The following is a 17,025-nucleotide window of genomic DNA, read 5'->3' on the forward strand; positions in this document are numbered from 1 at the left end:
AAATAAATATAAGTTAGTTAATAATGATTTATTATTTTTCAAATAAATATGCATATCTAATATTTACCTTATATTTATGACATTTTAATGATTTTTATTTTGTTTCTTGAGTTTTTCTACGATATAATAAAAATATCAATTTACCTCTCATATTGATATCAAACTATTGAAAGTCACATATTATTCTCTATTCCTCGGGTTGCATTTCATGTTTTGTAATAATACTACTACTTTCCTATCAATGTTGAGCTAAACGAAACATGCCTAACTCTACATCGATTTATATGTATGTGTTCGTCTAATTAATTATATTCATATGTAAATAATAATATCGCTGCGATGTTGAACTAGAAAATGTGTTAGGTAATTTTAAGTGCTAAAAAAGAACTCATTGTTAGAATAATATTCAATACATATTAATCATTAATTAGATACCATTTTATATCTATTATATTTCAACAAATCAGAGTGGCGCAGCGGAAGCGTGGTGGGCCCATAACCCACAGGTCCCAGGATCGAAACTTGGCTCTAATATTATTCAAAAAGGTGATTTTTTACACTTTTTATAAACAAATCGCATGTAATCACAAACCATTAACCATTAGTGAAACTATTCACCGTTGCATTTTTTTACTTTGATTTTTTAAAGTCAAAACTCAACATTTTGACTTTTTTTCAACTTTGACTATTTTCATCATTTTCAAGCTTTCGAGTATGAATTTGTATTCATATTTTTACAATTAAATGATATTTAAACACAAAGCTTTATCTCTAACCCAACGACTATATCACATATACTTGTTGGTTTCTCTATCCTCGCCTAATTTAAACAATTTGAATAAATTCATCCTACTGTTCTAAGTTTATTCAATATGAGCTAATAGGGGAACCTAATGAATCTATAAATCATGGGCTCCAGCGATATGAGATTGATTGACTAAACCCTTTTAGATCGAGCTAATCAACATTTGTTAACTAACGGATCATTCCAGTAAAGTCCCGTAGTTGCACTCTGCTTACTATAGATATATTTTTGTCCATCTAATATAACCACGATTAGGAAGTTAATCCTTCACATGTTGTTTGTAATCTCGACTAGGTCAAAATATCGTTTTACCCCAAGACTACATCTGGCTTCTTGAGTCCTATTGATCCACGATTAAACAATTGGTTTTACGCCCAATCTATAAACTGAATCCCTCTCAAACCAATGAGAAGGTAAGGCCCCTTCTTCAAGACTTAGATTTAGTTCTCAAGGGAACAACCTATCTACTAACCCTAAAGCGATTAGGAGTGAATTCCATCTTGCAATTATGTCCCTAGCCATCCACCTGATCTTATCCTTAAAATGGGAGGCTTATTGAGTCAGCACTAATGAGCTGCCCTCACCTATGTAATTCGAAGGATAATCTCGTGAGAATAAGAGTTCATAGTTAGCTTAGAAATAAGATTAAGTTACCTAGGTTATCAATAAAGGAAATAGTCAGTTTTAAACAGTAAACGACGTTATAACAGAAAAGCGACTATTTCATGGTTCAATCTTATGTAAACTCTTTACATATGATGCCCATACTTTTTTGTCTCTACATAAACTATTCAGGATCACATTGTTTATACTAACTACAAATGGGTCGGATCCATAATGTCCTTAAAATAGGGTATCCAACCTTATTTGTATACCATAGACTATTTAGGCTATATGCTCGAACTTGATCCACGTTTATGTTTTTACATAAAGTTCAAGTTTACTCAAAATAGCCTCGAGACCTTAGTTTATTGGATTTAAGATTATAGTATTCAATTTCACTAATAATTTATCAATGACTTTATTGAATAAAGTATGATTACAAACTACAAGTTTTAGAACATAAATTCCAACAAATGACATGACTTTGTGATATGCACTGGCGGATATAGTATAGGTCCAGGGGGGCTCGAACTCCCCTCAACTTTATTGTCTTTATATAATATATAAAGAAAACTATTCAATTTTTAATACTTGTAGGTAGCTTAGTGGTTACTCTATTCGTCAGTCCCCCATTCAACCGAGGTTCAAATCTTCCATCTTTAATTTATTTTCTAGTTTTTTCTTTTTACCCAAATTACAATAATTCAATTTCCACCCAAGAAATAAAGCCCTTGTCAATAAATTTCTAGATTTGCCACTGGTGAGATGCACTATGGTATTCAATAACTAAAGAGTGTTAACTCAATAGGCTTCGTCGTCTTCGACTTTCCTCTCTTCAAGCATGGCGTTCCACTTCTCATTCCTCAGACATTCTACTACTGTATGTGGTATGTTGCATAAAAAGTAATTATAGACGCGAGCAATGATGATAGTAGAGGATTTGATTTTCCCTTTATTTCTTTAAATTAGTCAGTCTCCTTCACTCTTAAGACTATTCCTCTTGTTGTTAAACCTCCTCTACTTCTTCTTTGAAGAATTAGAAGTAGGGTTGGAGGCTCAAAGATTGAACAATGCATTTCGATTGCAGTGGCAAAAGGCAAATCCTTCACTACTTGTCTTTTAAGCTCTATTTGAGCCCACGATTGGAGTCTGAAAATAAAGTTGAACAACTTATCCTCCTTCGACATGTGTTGAACGTTAAGGATCAAGAAGTTGAATTCCTTGACATAGGTTCAAAGGGAACTAGTATGCCTTAGTTTCTTGAGGGTCTCCCCACAACCCAAGTAGTGTTTCTCAAGAGAAATTAATTCCTAAGTTCTCCCTTAAGTACATCCCAAGAAGCAATCTTCATTCTTCCCGCATTTACATCGTCAAGTCTCCGGGTACGCCACTGTAACTTGGCATCTAATGTCAGGTACATTATGGCAATACCAATCTGTGCCTCTTGAAGATCTTGGTAGACTTGAAGTATTCTTCTACATCCTAAAGGAAATTCTCAAATTCCTTTACATCTCTTTCACCACTGAAGGTCATAATCTTTGGTATCTTCAACTTATAACCAAGGCTTTTCTTAGGTGAAGCCTCAATAGTAGTCTTCTTCAGTTCTTAAACTTCTGTATTCCTTTGCTTTTGCAATTGCCTTGTTGTCACAGTACAAGGTAACATGGTTTTCAATAATGTAAATAACTCCTAAATCCCCGATGAACTTCTTTATCCAAAGGGCTTCCTTAACTGCATCTGAGACAACTATGTATTCAACTTCTGTAGTAGAATTGGCAACAGTTTCTTGTTTGAAATTCTTTCAACTCACACCACCTCCATTCAAACAAAGCACATATCTAGATTGCGATCTATAGTCATCTTTGTCAGTTTGAAAACTTACCTCCGTGTAACCATTTACAACTAACTCAATTTCAAATCTTCCATATACCAAGAATGCATCCTAGTTCTTCTTAAGTACTTAAGGATATTTTTCACTGCTGTCTAGTGTGCTTTACCTGGATCTGACCAATATCTACTAGTCAAACTCAACGTGCATGATACATCTGGTCAAGTGCATAGCATGGCATACATTATAGAACCCATAGCTGAATTATACAAAATCTTTTGCATTCTTTCCCTCTCATCTTGTATCTTTGGACATTGATTCTTGCAGAGATTTATGCCTTCTACCATTGGCAAAGAATCCTCTCTTTGAGTCTTGCATATTAAACATCTTTAGTATTTTTTCAATATAAGCAGTCTAACTTGCCTAAGAGTCTTCTAGATCTATCTTTATAGATCTTAATGCCTAAACTATAAGCAATCTCACCTAAGTCCTTCAGTGAAAAACATTTACCTAACCAAGACTTGACATTCTACAAGGTAGGTATATCATTTCCAATGAGCAATATATCATCGACGTAAAGCATGAGAAAAACGATTGTGCTCCTACTGGCTTTCTTGTAAACACAAGGCTGATTTTCATTTTTGATAAACTCAAACTCTTTAACTGTTTCATCGAAACGAAGATTCCAGTTCTTTGAAGCATGTTTCAATCCATAAATAGATCTTTAAAGTTTACACACTTTGTCAGCATTCTTTGGATAAAAAGAATCCTCAAGTTTGTCATATACACATCCTCCATGAGATTTCTGTTAAAAAATGTTGTTTTGACATCCATTTGCCATATTTCATAATTATAGTATGCAACATTGGTAAGAAGAATTCTTATAGACTTAAGCATCACGACTGGTAAAAAAAGTCTCATTATAGTCCACAACATGAGTTTGTGAGAAACCTTACGCAACCAAGCGTGCTTTGTAAGTATGCACATTTCCATCCATGTCAGTTTTCCTTTTGAAAACCTACTTGCATCTGATGGTTTTTATGCATTTGGACGCATCAATTAAGGACCATACTTGATTATCATACATGGATTACATTTCAGACTTCATGGCTTCGAGCCACTTTTCATAATCTAAACTCACCATGACCTCTTAATATGGTGTGGATTCATCATCATGAATAATCATCACATTATTATCAACTGTCATGAGAAAACCATATCTCTGAGGTTCATGATGAGATCTAGTAGATCTTTGAATCTCTTGTGTTTTTAGTTCTAGTACCAGTTCCGACTCCAATTCATTCACGACAATCGGTTGTGAGATTAGTTGAACTTCTTCAAGAATCTCACTCGATTCAACACTTATTTGCAAGTCTCAAATTTCTTCAAGTTGAACTTTACTCCCCCTAGCTCTCTTGGAAATAAATTCTCTTTCAAAGAAAGTGCCATTCTGAGCAACAAACACTTTGTTTTGACAAGGGAGATGAAAGTAATGCCCTTTAGTTTCCTTAGGATATCCCACAAATACAATTTGTTAGATTTGGGTACTAGCTTATCAAAAATCTGACATTTCACGTAACTTCACAACTCCAAATCTTTAGAAAAGACAGTCTAGGACACCTTCCAGTCTATAGCTTGTATGGTGTCTTTTGAACCATCATTGTGGAGTCTGGTTTAGTATGAACGCTATAGTCTAATGCATAACCCCAAATGAAAATTGGAAGCCCACTTGATTCATCATAGATCGAACCATATCTAATAAAGTTCGATTCCTCCTTTCGAATGCACCATTCCACTGTGGCGTACCCCGTGGAGACAATTCTGAGACAATCCCACATTCTCTAAGATAGTGAATTCTTGACTTAGTATTCACCCCCTCGATCCAACCGAAGTGCTTTAGTATTCTTGCCAAGTTGATTTTGTATTTTGTTCTTGAAAATTTTGAACAATTCAAAAGTTTCTTATTTATGTTTCATTAAGTAACCATAATCATATCTACTGAAATCATCAATAAATTTGACAAAGTATTGATAACTTCCACTAGCATGTGAACTCATCAGTACACATAGATCACTATGTATAAGACTCAACAGCTTAATGATCCTTTCAACCTTTTGAGAAAAAAGGACTCTTTGTCATTTTCCCTAATAAATAAGATTCACATGATTCAAATGATTCAAAATCAAAAGAGACTAGTCCATTCTTATGGAGTCTAGAAATATGTTTCTCATTTATATGCACTAAACGATAATGCCAGAAATAGGTTGGATTCAAATCATTTGATTTAAATTTCTTAGTATTAATGTTATAGATAGACTTGTAATCAGATGATTCAATATTTAGAATATAAAAACCATTCATTAAATAACCAGTGCAATAGAAATTGTCTCCTCTGAATATAGAAAGGTTATTATTTTCAATAACAAACATAAAACCTTCCAAATTCAAACATGAAATAGAAATAATGTTTCTGTTCATAGTTGGTACAAAATAACAACTATTTAATTCTAAAACACGTCTAAAAAGCAAAGTTAAATCATAAGTCCCAACAACTAATGCAACAACTCTTGCTTCATTCTGACTCTTAGATCCACTCACCTTTAGCCATGTCGTACTGCTTCTTAGTCCCTACACATTTCCACAAATATGAGCACCACATCTGGTATCTAATACCCAAGATGTAGGGTTAGAAGTAGATAACTGACTTCTATAACAAAGATACTTGAAGTCAAAGGGGGACATTTCCCTTGTTATTGTTCAGTTTTTCTAGATAAAGAGGATAGTTCCTCTTCCAATGCCCAAGTTCCTTGTAGTGATAACATTCTCCTTCCTTGGGTGGCTTAGGCTCTTTAAGTTTCGGTCTAGGTGCAGCATGAACATTAACTTTTCATGCCTTGGTAGTAACTTTGTCCTTACCCTTTCCTTGATCTCGTTCACTCTTCTTGGGATTCTTCCCTTTTTGCACCATCAAAACCTCAAAACAAAAATTGATGTTCAATTTAGTAGTCTTCAGCATCCCATGCAGCTTAGTCAAACTCTTCTCCATCCCATGCATACTGTAACTCATTACAAACTGATCAAAAGTATTAAACAGGAATTAGAGAACCAAATTATTAACATAATTAAAGTAATTTTGGGAAATATTATTCTTAGGAAATATTATTCTTGGAAATATTATTCTTATATATTCTTTCCTTTTGTGTCTTTTAATATATATATATAGAGATGTAATCTTCGATTATTATCAATGAATTATCGATAAAATATCAATATTCTATACAAACTAACATGGTATTAGAGCTTTAGGTTTCTTTCTCATTGTTTGATCTCTGTCTCTGTCGATCTCTACCTCTGTCCATGACTAGCCATAAACGGAGGCAGACCCAAGTGTAAATCTCCTACTTCAACTCTTTGTTTCCACTTAATAAAAAAAAACACACGTAGTTTGCAACCCAGATTACTACGTCCCAAACCTATGTCGTCCGCAACTCACCACATCCCGAACTCTCTTCGTTCATATCCAATTATGCGGCCACCCACACAGGTCTCAGCTTCGTTCGTTGCCACAAAAAAAATGATGTTTGTTTTGTTTTCAAATTAGTAGTCATTGGATTCTGCTATAGATCTCTCTATGAGGATCTCTCCTACCCAGAAGTTTCTATTTCGTTCTTCGTAGGTTATGTTATAGATCTCTATATGAGAATCTATGTTTCTATCCCAGAAATTCTTTGTTTTGTTCTTCGTGGGTTCTGTCTCCAGGCTAGAAGTTTTGTGTATTTTTATTCTTCGTAGGTTTTGTCTCTAGCCTAGAAGTTTCTTTGTTTTTGTTTTTCGTAAGTTTCTGATTCTATCCTAGGCTTACTTATTTGATTAAGACGTTTTCTTAGAAAACTCAAGGTTGTGATTCTAGCACATTGAGTTTGAGGGAGGGTATTGACATAATTAGAGTATTTTTGGGAAATATTATTCTTAGGAAATATTATTCTTGGAAACATTATTCTTATATATTCTTCCCTTTTGTGTCTTTTAATATGGTTATATATAGGGTTGTAATCTTCGATTATTATCAATGAATTATCAATAAAATACCAATATTCTATACAAACTAACACGAATCAATCGCAAGCTCGCGACTGATCTCAAGTCCTAACTTTTGGAATTGCTCAAGATAACTCTTCATCTTGAGAATATGAGGGCTAACTAAACTGCCCTTAGCTAGTTTGCGGTTAACAAGAGCTTTGATGGTGTTGAACCTTTCTTATCTTGCCTGCTCTTGAAACATTGCCTTTAGTTGACTAATGATCGTGAAGGCATCCATTTCCTAAAATTGCTTCTGAAGCTCCGAGTTCATGCATGCAAGCATGCGGCAGGTGACATCAACACAATCATTGTAATGCTTATTATAAGCATCCTTCTAAGCCTTAGTCGCTCCTGCCCTAAGTTCCTCATCAGGAAGAGCCTCATCCATGACATTCAACTTTTTCTCTTGCTTGAGGATAATCTTCAAATTGCAATGTCAGTCAAGGAAGTTAGTCCTAGTTAGTTTATGCTTCTCAAGGATAGATCGCATCGACATGCTAGGTATCGTAGGATTGGTATTTGCCATAATACTCTACATAAAAGAAATATGCAAACCAGATATCAATAATTTTATAAGCACATTCCCACTCAAATCATAACCTCAAATGATCATTCATAATAATGAATTTAATTTAGTGGGCTAAGATCCATATTTCACAAAATTTCAAGTCAACTTTGGCATGACACTCAAAATCAAGTTATTTAGGTAGATAACAAACTTATCAATTACATCACATGTAACTCTTAGAACGTTTATGAGACAAAAGATATCATATATTAATGCATATTAAAAATAATCTCATATTATACCATTAAACCCAAAATCGTTTTGATAACCTAATTAAATCTAACCATATTCAAGCGTATGAGTATCACGACTACTCCATCTTGCCTAACTCTCAGATAACTAAATACACCTCCACTTTGGTAGAACCTATATCAAGTGATCCGAACTTTGACAAGTGCTAGCTAACACATGGAAGGCGACGACTTAAAGAGGGTTATATACTATATTTTAATGTAAAAAACAAGTATATGAAAATCATCCTATAATTACATATGATAACACAAATAAAACATAACATGTAAAAAAAATGCATTTCACAAAACACAATTAATAACTTAAAACAATTTTAAGGCACTGCGAATGTGCAGGATAATAGTCTCGCTAATCGGTTAGTGAGTGATGATCCCGTTGGCCGAACAATGGCCCCGCTGCCCCGTAAAAAGAAATTTATATAGGTAGATAATATCTTATATTGAAATAATTTCCAAAACAATTTATGCTCAAATCAAATTTGTTAATCATGATATATTTCAAATCTCAACTAAACATGTCAACCAAAAGAAAAGGTATAGAAAAGAATCAATCAATTGAACACATGCAATTTACATATCTCATATAAAATACAAATTCAAATATCTCATTCAATAAATACAAAAAAAAAAATTAACATCACATTTTAACTAATCAATTGGGTTTCATACTCAACAAACTAATTGAATCTAAACAGATTTTCAGCATCGATCCTAGAAATTCACAAACTCTAATTTTGTCAAACAAAATCGATTGTGGTAGATCGATGAATCAGAACAGTGAACCACTAGAGGAATCAAAATTCTTAGATTAATATCACATATCAAACCCTAATCGTAATAAACATAATTGAATTTAATTGTTTATGCAAAGCAACCTGTCTCTGATACCGGTGTTGGAAAACGAACTAGGGCTAGATGCAACAAAATTAACATAAAATATTTTTCTCTAACTCTTAGAATGTAAATAGATCGTGCATAAACAATTAAATCACCAATAAACATACCTTTAGGTCGATATGAGTAACTCTCCAAGTTCGAAATGTCTCTGTACTGATAAGGATGACCCTTCAAAATCGTATCACCAAAACGCTGCGAAATTATTTGTGCTTTCAAACAGTACACAAACTAAGAATTTGACTCCTCGAATTCGGGTCTGCTATAACTTCTCAAAGTGGGAGTTTTTACTCTTCAAATTTTCTCTCTAACAAACAAATTTTTGCTTTTTTTTTTTTTTAAGACACCTATGATCTTATTTATAGGCTTCTTAGGATTTCATAATAACTTTTTATCAGACAATCAACCAATTATCCATAAAATTATTATAGACCATAATTAAAAAATTAAGAAGGGAGAACCACACCCTTCATCAAAACTAGAATGTGGAATAATAATGTTTGTTGTTAACCCCAAAAAAGAACTAGAATGTGGAATAAGCACACTTACATGGTGGAAAAAGATGTGCTTAAATGTAGGAGTTAGTGATGGAGTGGTACCAGGGGAGGAAATAACCGTCCACTACCCTTATTTGTAGGAGCACTCACATGCTAGCTTTCACTAGTTTGTGAAATTGAAGTAAAAGAAAGTTCTAAACCCATCATTTGGTGTCCATACGTTAGCGCCGTAGCCATGGCTGCAAATCCCGTCTACCATTGCTCCAACGAAGCAGGTAGAGATTGATTTGAATTTTGCTAGAGACAAAGAGATGGAAGAAAAATCTAACAGCAAATTGTGGATGGCCTTACCAAAGCTCTGGGCACGGCGTCGTTTAATCTGCTTCAAAGCAAACTTGGGCTCTCACCACTGCCTCAAGCTTGAGGAAAAGTGTTGAAGAACTTTAATTTTCTCAGCCCACCACACTACTTAGGCCCATAAGAGATGGGTTTTGATCTGATTTACAACATTAGTTAAAGAAATAGTTATTAATAGTTGTTGATCAAAATCTTCATTCCAGAGTGGAGTTTGCAACCATTTACTTCAGATATAAATACATAGCATCTCTCAACCGGTCGACCAAAAACTGCTTCATTTCGACTGATCTCCACCCCAATGCGGCATGGCTTGTACTTCATCTGCTGAGGAGACTACAAAAGTTACTAAACACAACACATCTTCCTCTGTTGGATCCCTACTTTCTTCATCAACCAACTACTAACTACTTCTCTAGTTTCAAAATTATTGATCGGAGGGAGTAATTATGTTTCGTTAAATCAATTTATGTCGATCGCTCTTTCTGGCAAGAATAAGCCTAGTGATTGTATTTGTTTTCTTAATTCAACATTACGTGGGTTTGGGACTTTATACCATCACTAAAATTGCTTTATGTTACAAAGTATTTGGAATTTTCTCAAATATTGTGTTTCTCTGACTTATTCATTTCCCTCTTTTGTATGCGATTAATGACTCAAGCATTAAACTTTACAAGAGAGAGAACAAATAAAGAAACAAAAATCCATTCCCATTGAAGGACGGAACAATTAGTTTTCAAAAAATTGTAATATGAATATGATGACAAACCCAAATGCATCGTGGTTGTTTCTTCGACTAAAGCATCACTGGATTTATTTCAATTTTTTTCACATTTATTTTCAATTTTAATTTTTTTAATCATTTCTTTAAAAAAATTAAACAGATAAAAGACAAAGGATTCATGGTAAAAAGATTGTTGAGCATATAAGTACTTGAAAACAGTCTAAAAATTCATATAATTAATTAAGTAATAGAACTCCACATTTGAGAGTGTATAAAAGCAACCACAAATCTCTAACTCGGTACTATTACACAAAATTGTATATCTAAGAGTGATAGTTGTCAAGTATAGGTTAGCATGACAATGTCACACAAAAAAATATTCTCTACCTAGATACATGGTTCAAAATACAATGATATAGGAGGTTATTATTCGAAAGTTGTTCAAGAAAAATGGTTGTATAACATGTTTTCAAGGAAGAGCTCGGAATACTAAAAGTAAGTATATTATATCAATTGAATTAAAAATGAGTTAATCATTGGATGATTTCTTAACACGTTTTCTAGTTTAATTTTATGAATTGTATATTTGATATATATACACAATTTTCTTATTTTAAGCTTTGAAAAGACTATTGACACGACGTTTTCGGACATAAACGTGATTTATGGAATTGAACTTGTATTAATGTTGTGTTTGTATTGATTTGATACGATGTGATTCTATCTCTAGTACTCAATCCTTTGATTCTCTCTCTATTGAATGGATACGCTTGATGTATGAAAGCACGTGATGATATTGAAGTTGAAGTCTTAGAGTTGTATTTTCGAAGAACTTGAGTTTCAAAGAGTGATTCGTCTTCATGAGGAATTGAGTCTAAAATTCTCTCTAGACTCTGGAGTAAATTTCTTAACCCCACAAATGAAAACAATTCTTTTATTTATAGAGTTGTTTGATAGGTTTTGGGCCTAGTTGATCCATGGATCAGACTCACTACGCTCAATCAAATGAATTTGGGTCTTATTTAGCCTTTAGGCTAAATTTTTGGATTCAATTGAACTTTAGCCCAAATAATAAAATTGAATGGAACCAAAATAGTTAACTTGATTGAATGGTCAATCATGACGTCACTTAGCATTTTGAAAAAGAAAAGAATGACATTGTTGAAATAAGTAATAAGACATGCTGAAGTGACTTTCCCCGCTCACCACATCTCAAAATACTTTTGGTAGGATAAAGTTGGAAGACCACTAAGTTTGGGAACTTTGAATATCTATACATATATATAGAGAATATGTCATTTAACTCTAGAAAATTAATTCATTCGCAGGCAGTCAGTATTAGATTGAATTTATGGTCTTCTAGTTGGTTAGTAATACAATGTCTTATTTTCTACTATTAAGTCAATCTAAAATGATTTTTAGGAATTTTGGATATATACATGCATTTGCTTAACAACAATCTTTAACTTCACGTATTTACATGTAAATACATATATATATGCAAGTAAGAAAGATCCAAGCTAAATTCAAAATCTTTAAATATAATTTCTTTAAAATAAAATATAATCTTAGTTAAATTAAATAGTAAGCCTCCAAACAAGAATTTTAAAAGTAACGAAATAAACTAAGACAAAACTATATTATGTTTTATTTAGTTAATTTATAATAAATATGAAATTTGTTAGGATGCAGTTGAAAATGTTTAAAACAAAGCAAAATCTAATTCGTCGAACAAATATAACTTTTGTAAATATCAACAAAATTAAAGAGAAATATTATAAATACTAATATAAAATATAGATACCTATTATTCATTAGTGTCTATCACATGTCAAGAAAACATAATCTCTTAGTGTCCACCATATATCAAGCAATGTCACATCTTACTTGCTAAATTGCTTATAAATAGTGTCATTTGGTGGAATTGTAAGAAGTACTAATATCGGAGGTAAATCCAAAGAAATTGGAGAAAGTGAAGTGGAATTTTTTTAGTTTTTTCTAGTTTTTTCTTATTTTATTTTATTATTTTATTATTTTAATATTATATTTTCTCGATTTTCGTATTCTGGTTGTGCCTCATTTTCGCAACACGTTATCAGTACGAGCCTTGGTCGTCTCCTCCATCAAAGGTAGGCCGTCTCCTCTAGTCGTCCTAACGGTATGTCGATTATTCCCTACTGATTATAATTAATAAAATAAATATTATTTTGCATGTTTGATACATATTAAATCTATTATTTGATACTAATGGTAATAATTATTTATCATGAAAGTTTGATACACTGAAATGTCATAGTGAACATTTTACATGCATTGGATCTTGATTAATAACTCATCATGTAGAATTAAATACCAACATTTACAACAACACTATTTCCCTAAGTCCTAAGTTAACTAACACGTTACAAGTAAGTTTTGGCACCGTTGTTGTACAATTAAGCAGTTATCTATTAACATGCGGAGAAACTGCTATATCTTGGTGATCGGTAAAGTAGACATAACAATCACCTCCTCAAATCATGTTGAAATTCTTGCAATTTATGAGGCTATCCGATAATATATATAGTTAAGATCAATGACTCGACATATTCAGGAATCATGTGGTTTGTCTTCTAGTAAACTCATTCCAACAACATTATACGAAAACAACACGATATGTATAACTCAAATAAAAGAAGGTTAGATTAAAAGTGATAGAACAAAGCACATCTCACTGAAGCTTTTAATACTCATGATCTTGAAGAAAATGGTAACATTGTTCAACAAATTTGTTCAAAGAATAACTTGACATACTTATTTACAAAACCACTGCCTACCGTATCCATTGAAAAATTAGTACACAACATTGGAATGCGACGACTCATAGATCTTAAGTGATGTTACCATGAGGGAGAGTAAATTTTATTTTTACAAGTATATATGAAATATGTATTCTTTTTCCTTCACTAGGATTTTCTTTTTTTCATTGAGTTTTTCCCTAGTAAGGTTTTAAGAGGCATATTTCATATATGTAATTGACATATAAGGGGGAGTATTATCAATATTAATATAAAATATAGATGCCCATTATCCATTAGTGTCCATCATGTGTCAAGCAAACATAGTCTCTTAGTGTCTACCATGTGTCAAGCAAACATGGCCTCTTAGTGCCATGTAACACCAGATCCTATTTGTCAAATTGCCTGTAAATAATGGCATTTGGTGGAGTTGTAAGAAGTACTAATATTGGAGATAAACCTAAAGAAATTGGAAAAAGTGGGAGAAAGTGGAGAAGTGGAAACTTTTGAGATTTTTCTAATTTTCTTTTTTATTTTATTTATATTATATATTATATTATTATTTTGTTATTTTAATATTATATTTTCTCGGTTTTAGTATTTTGATTGTTCCTCATTTTCATAACAAAAAAGATATTTTCATTTGTAAATTATCAAAAAATTTAATAATAAAATTTCACATTTAAGGAGTTTGATCATTCTCGAATAAAATGAAATTGGGATAAAAAGAAAACAAATACATCTCTTTATTATGTGAAAATATACCAAAAAGAGAAATGTTTAGCTTATCTATTGTGTGGTATACTGGTTTTAAATTTAGATAAATATTCATAAATGTAACAAAATACCAAAATATTTACGGCCCATGTAACAAAATCAAAAAGTATATGAAGCCGGTAAATTTTTTTCATAATTCCATATTTGCCCTTGATATTGCAGACGATTCATGACTTCTCTTTCTTCTTCTATGCGATTAATTCATCTTCTCTTCTAGATTTCTTCAGTTTATCTTCCAAATTTTCTTTCTTCTATTTTTATTCATCTTCTTTTTCTTTCTTTCTTTCTTTCTTGTAACTCATTTCCATAGTATCAAGATCGTTTAAATATTACTTTGATATGATCTAAACGATCACTTACCTAGTAAACACGATTGTTTAACATGGTCAACATGATCGTTTAAATTTGAAGCATTTTTTCCATCGTTAAAAGGAACTACACGATCTTGTATACTTACCTAGACGATCGTGTCTCATTTCCTACATGATTGCGTATCATGATTGTTTAGAAGAAGAATTACATATTCGCGTGTGACCAATTAATCGCGTGTTGATTGAGACATTTTTTGTATTTCCCATTTTTTGTATTTCTATTGTTTTATATAGTGTAAATGGATGGAATACAAAACATGCACAGCGGAAACAAAGATCGAACTTTACTCTTATGCAACTAAACACTTTAGTAATTAACATGCTAAAAAAGACCTAATTCAAACTAAATTAGGGTTAAGATAAATACTTACCTTTGAAGCTCCCGATCCTTCAAATCTTCTCACGATCACGAACCTAAGACCACCACTAGGGTTGTGAGACCCGTTAAGTAAAGGAATTTGAAAAAGAGATGGAATTTAAGGAGGAGATTAGGTTGAGATTTTAGAGAGAGAAATAAGTTTTATTTTGTAATTCAAAATTACAAAATTGGCAAAAATTCTTTTTAATATGAAAAATGCCCTTTTTATAGACTAAGTACATGCAAAATTGTATTTAATTAGTTTATTAAATCTCAACACCTAATAATCCACTAACAATTAGTGGAACTTAGTGAGCTAGGTGTTTACATCTCACGTAGCCACCTATTCCACTAAGTGTTAGTGGGATTATCCAACAAAATGTTGGATTATACAACGTCTTAGTTGTAACTAACACGTTACAACTAAGCCTCGAGACCTTAGTTAATTGGATTCAAGATTCTAGTATTCTATTTTCACTAATATGTCCTCAAAAACTACTTTATTGAACAGAATATAATTTTAACTACAAACTACGAGTTTTAGAAATAAATTCCAACATAAATATTTTGTCGGTTTCTTATATTTTTGAAAAAATCTCTTAAATTTAAATGTACTTACTCGATTATTAGTAATTAACAAAAAAAAAGAAAAGAAAAAAGAAAAGAAAAAGAAAACAAAGGACATGAGAATAAAGTTGAATTTATTGAAAGGTGCAATGATAAAGAAAATTTAAAATTAAAAAGAAAAGATGTGAAAGGTGAAAAAGGAAGATGAAGTTAAAAAGAAAAAAAGGTTACTTTACATACATACAAGAAAATGTGAAAATATTTACGACATGTATAAAAAAAAAAAAAAACTCATAAAACTACCATTGTTTTTCCATAAATTATAGATTAGCTTTTATTGGTTTTGAATTTTTTAGAACGAGTAATGAATTCCTCTCCTTCATATTCCCACCTCTTCTATTTGTGATTTCTTCACTTCCTCTTTTAGAATTTCTTCCTTCTTCGTCATCTTTCATCTTTGTTTTTCTTCTTTTTTCACTACACAATTGTATACCAAAATTTAAACAATCGGTCGTATATCTCAGATAAACAAAGATAGATCACTATCTATCAAATAGATAAGTGATAGATCTATATGATAGATCATTACCAATATCAATGATCTTGGTACAAGACCAAGATAATTTGTATTTAGTACAAAATTGTGTACCAAGATTGTTAATTTTGGTACAAGATATGTACTAATATCTAAATAATCAATCGTCTATCCTAGATAGACAGTGACACTATCACTGTCTATTCTAGATAGATTAATGATAGATTCAAACAATCATGTACAAAAATCAAAACAATCGTATATCAATATCTAAGCGATCTTTTAGACTATAATATACGGTCGTTTAAATTAAAAGTTTTTCATTTACGCGTGTGTGACTGAATAATCGTAAAGGATTTTTGTTATTTCATGTTGTGAGTCTTTTCTTTTTTTCAAAATTATTTTGTACAATATAAATATTTTTGCATTTCGCTATATTTTAAGAAAAAAATCCCATAAAAAAAAGGTAATCATAATAGGTAGCAATTTTTAGAATAATTATTAAGTATGTAGCAATATTTTAAAAAAATTGTAAATATAGCAAAGTCTATCAGTGATACACTTCTATCGTTGATAGACTCTTATGGTTTATCAGTGATAGACCAACATTTGCTACATGGTCTATCGGTAATAGACTCCTATCATTATAGATTTTGACAGATTTCGCTATATTTACAATTTTTTAAAATGTTGCTATATACTTAATTATTTTGAATATAATTGCTACATTTGCAACTATCCCTAAAAAAAATAGGTTCCTTTTTTGCTATATTTACAATTTTTTTAAAATATTTGAAAAAAACGAACGTGGCGAAAGAATGTAAAATTAAATGAAAAAAATTTGAAAGATAACCAACGTGGCGAAAGAGTCAATTTTGAGAACATAGAGGGTAAAGAGTAAAGTTAACAATTCTTCGAGGATAATATACTACTGCATGTTTATATTTCAATTGAACAATAAAATCTATTACGCTTTAATTCAATTATTTATACGATCTTCTATTCAATTGTTTTTACGATCCAATACCAAAAACTA

At 31.7% G+C, this 17,025-nt stretch overlaps 1 long non-coding RNA gene across 2 annotated transcripts; it reads right to left on the reverse strand.

Annotated features, from left to right (window-relative positions):
• Window positions 1–5,635: 5,635 nt before the first annotated feature.
• On the reverse strand, window positions 5,636–9,858 carry LOC127150473 (uncharacterized). 2 transcript variants are annotated; one of them, XR_007822828.1, is made up of 2 exons: window positions 9,140–9,858; window positions 5,636–6,309 (listed from the first exon to the last, which is right to left on the reverse strand). It is a non-coding gene; the product is annotated as an uncharacterized LOC127150473 (long non-coding RNA). The 2 variants fall into 2 exon arrangements; XR_007822827.1 differs by having other exon boundaries at window positions 5,636–7,848.
• Window positions 9,859–17,025: the final 7,167 nt, after the last annotated feature.

Source organism: Cucumis melo, chromosome 8, assembly GCF_025177605.1.
Source record: "Cucumis melo cultivar AY chromosome 8, USDA_Cmelo_AY_1.0, whole genome shotgun sequence".
NCBI classification, from domain to species: domain Eukaryota; kingdom Viridiplantae; phylum Streptophyta; class Magnoliopsida; order Cucurbitales; family Cucurbitaceae; genus Cucumis; species Cucumis melo.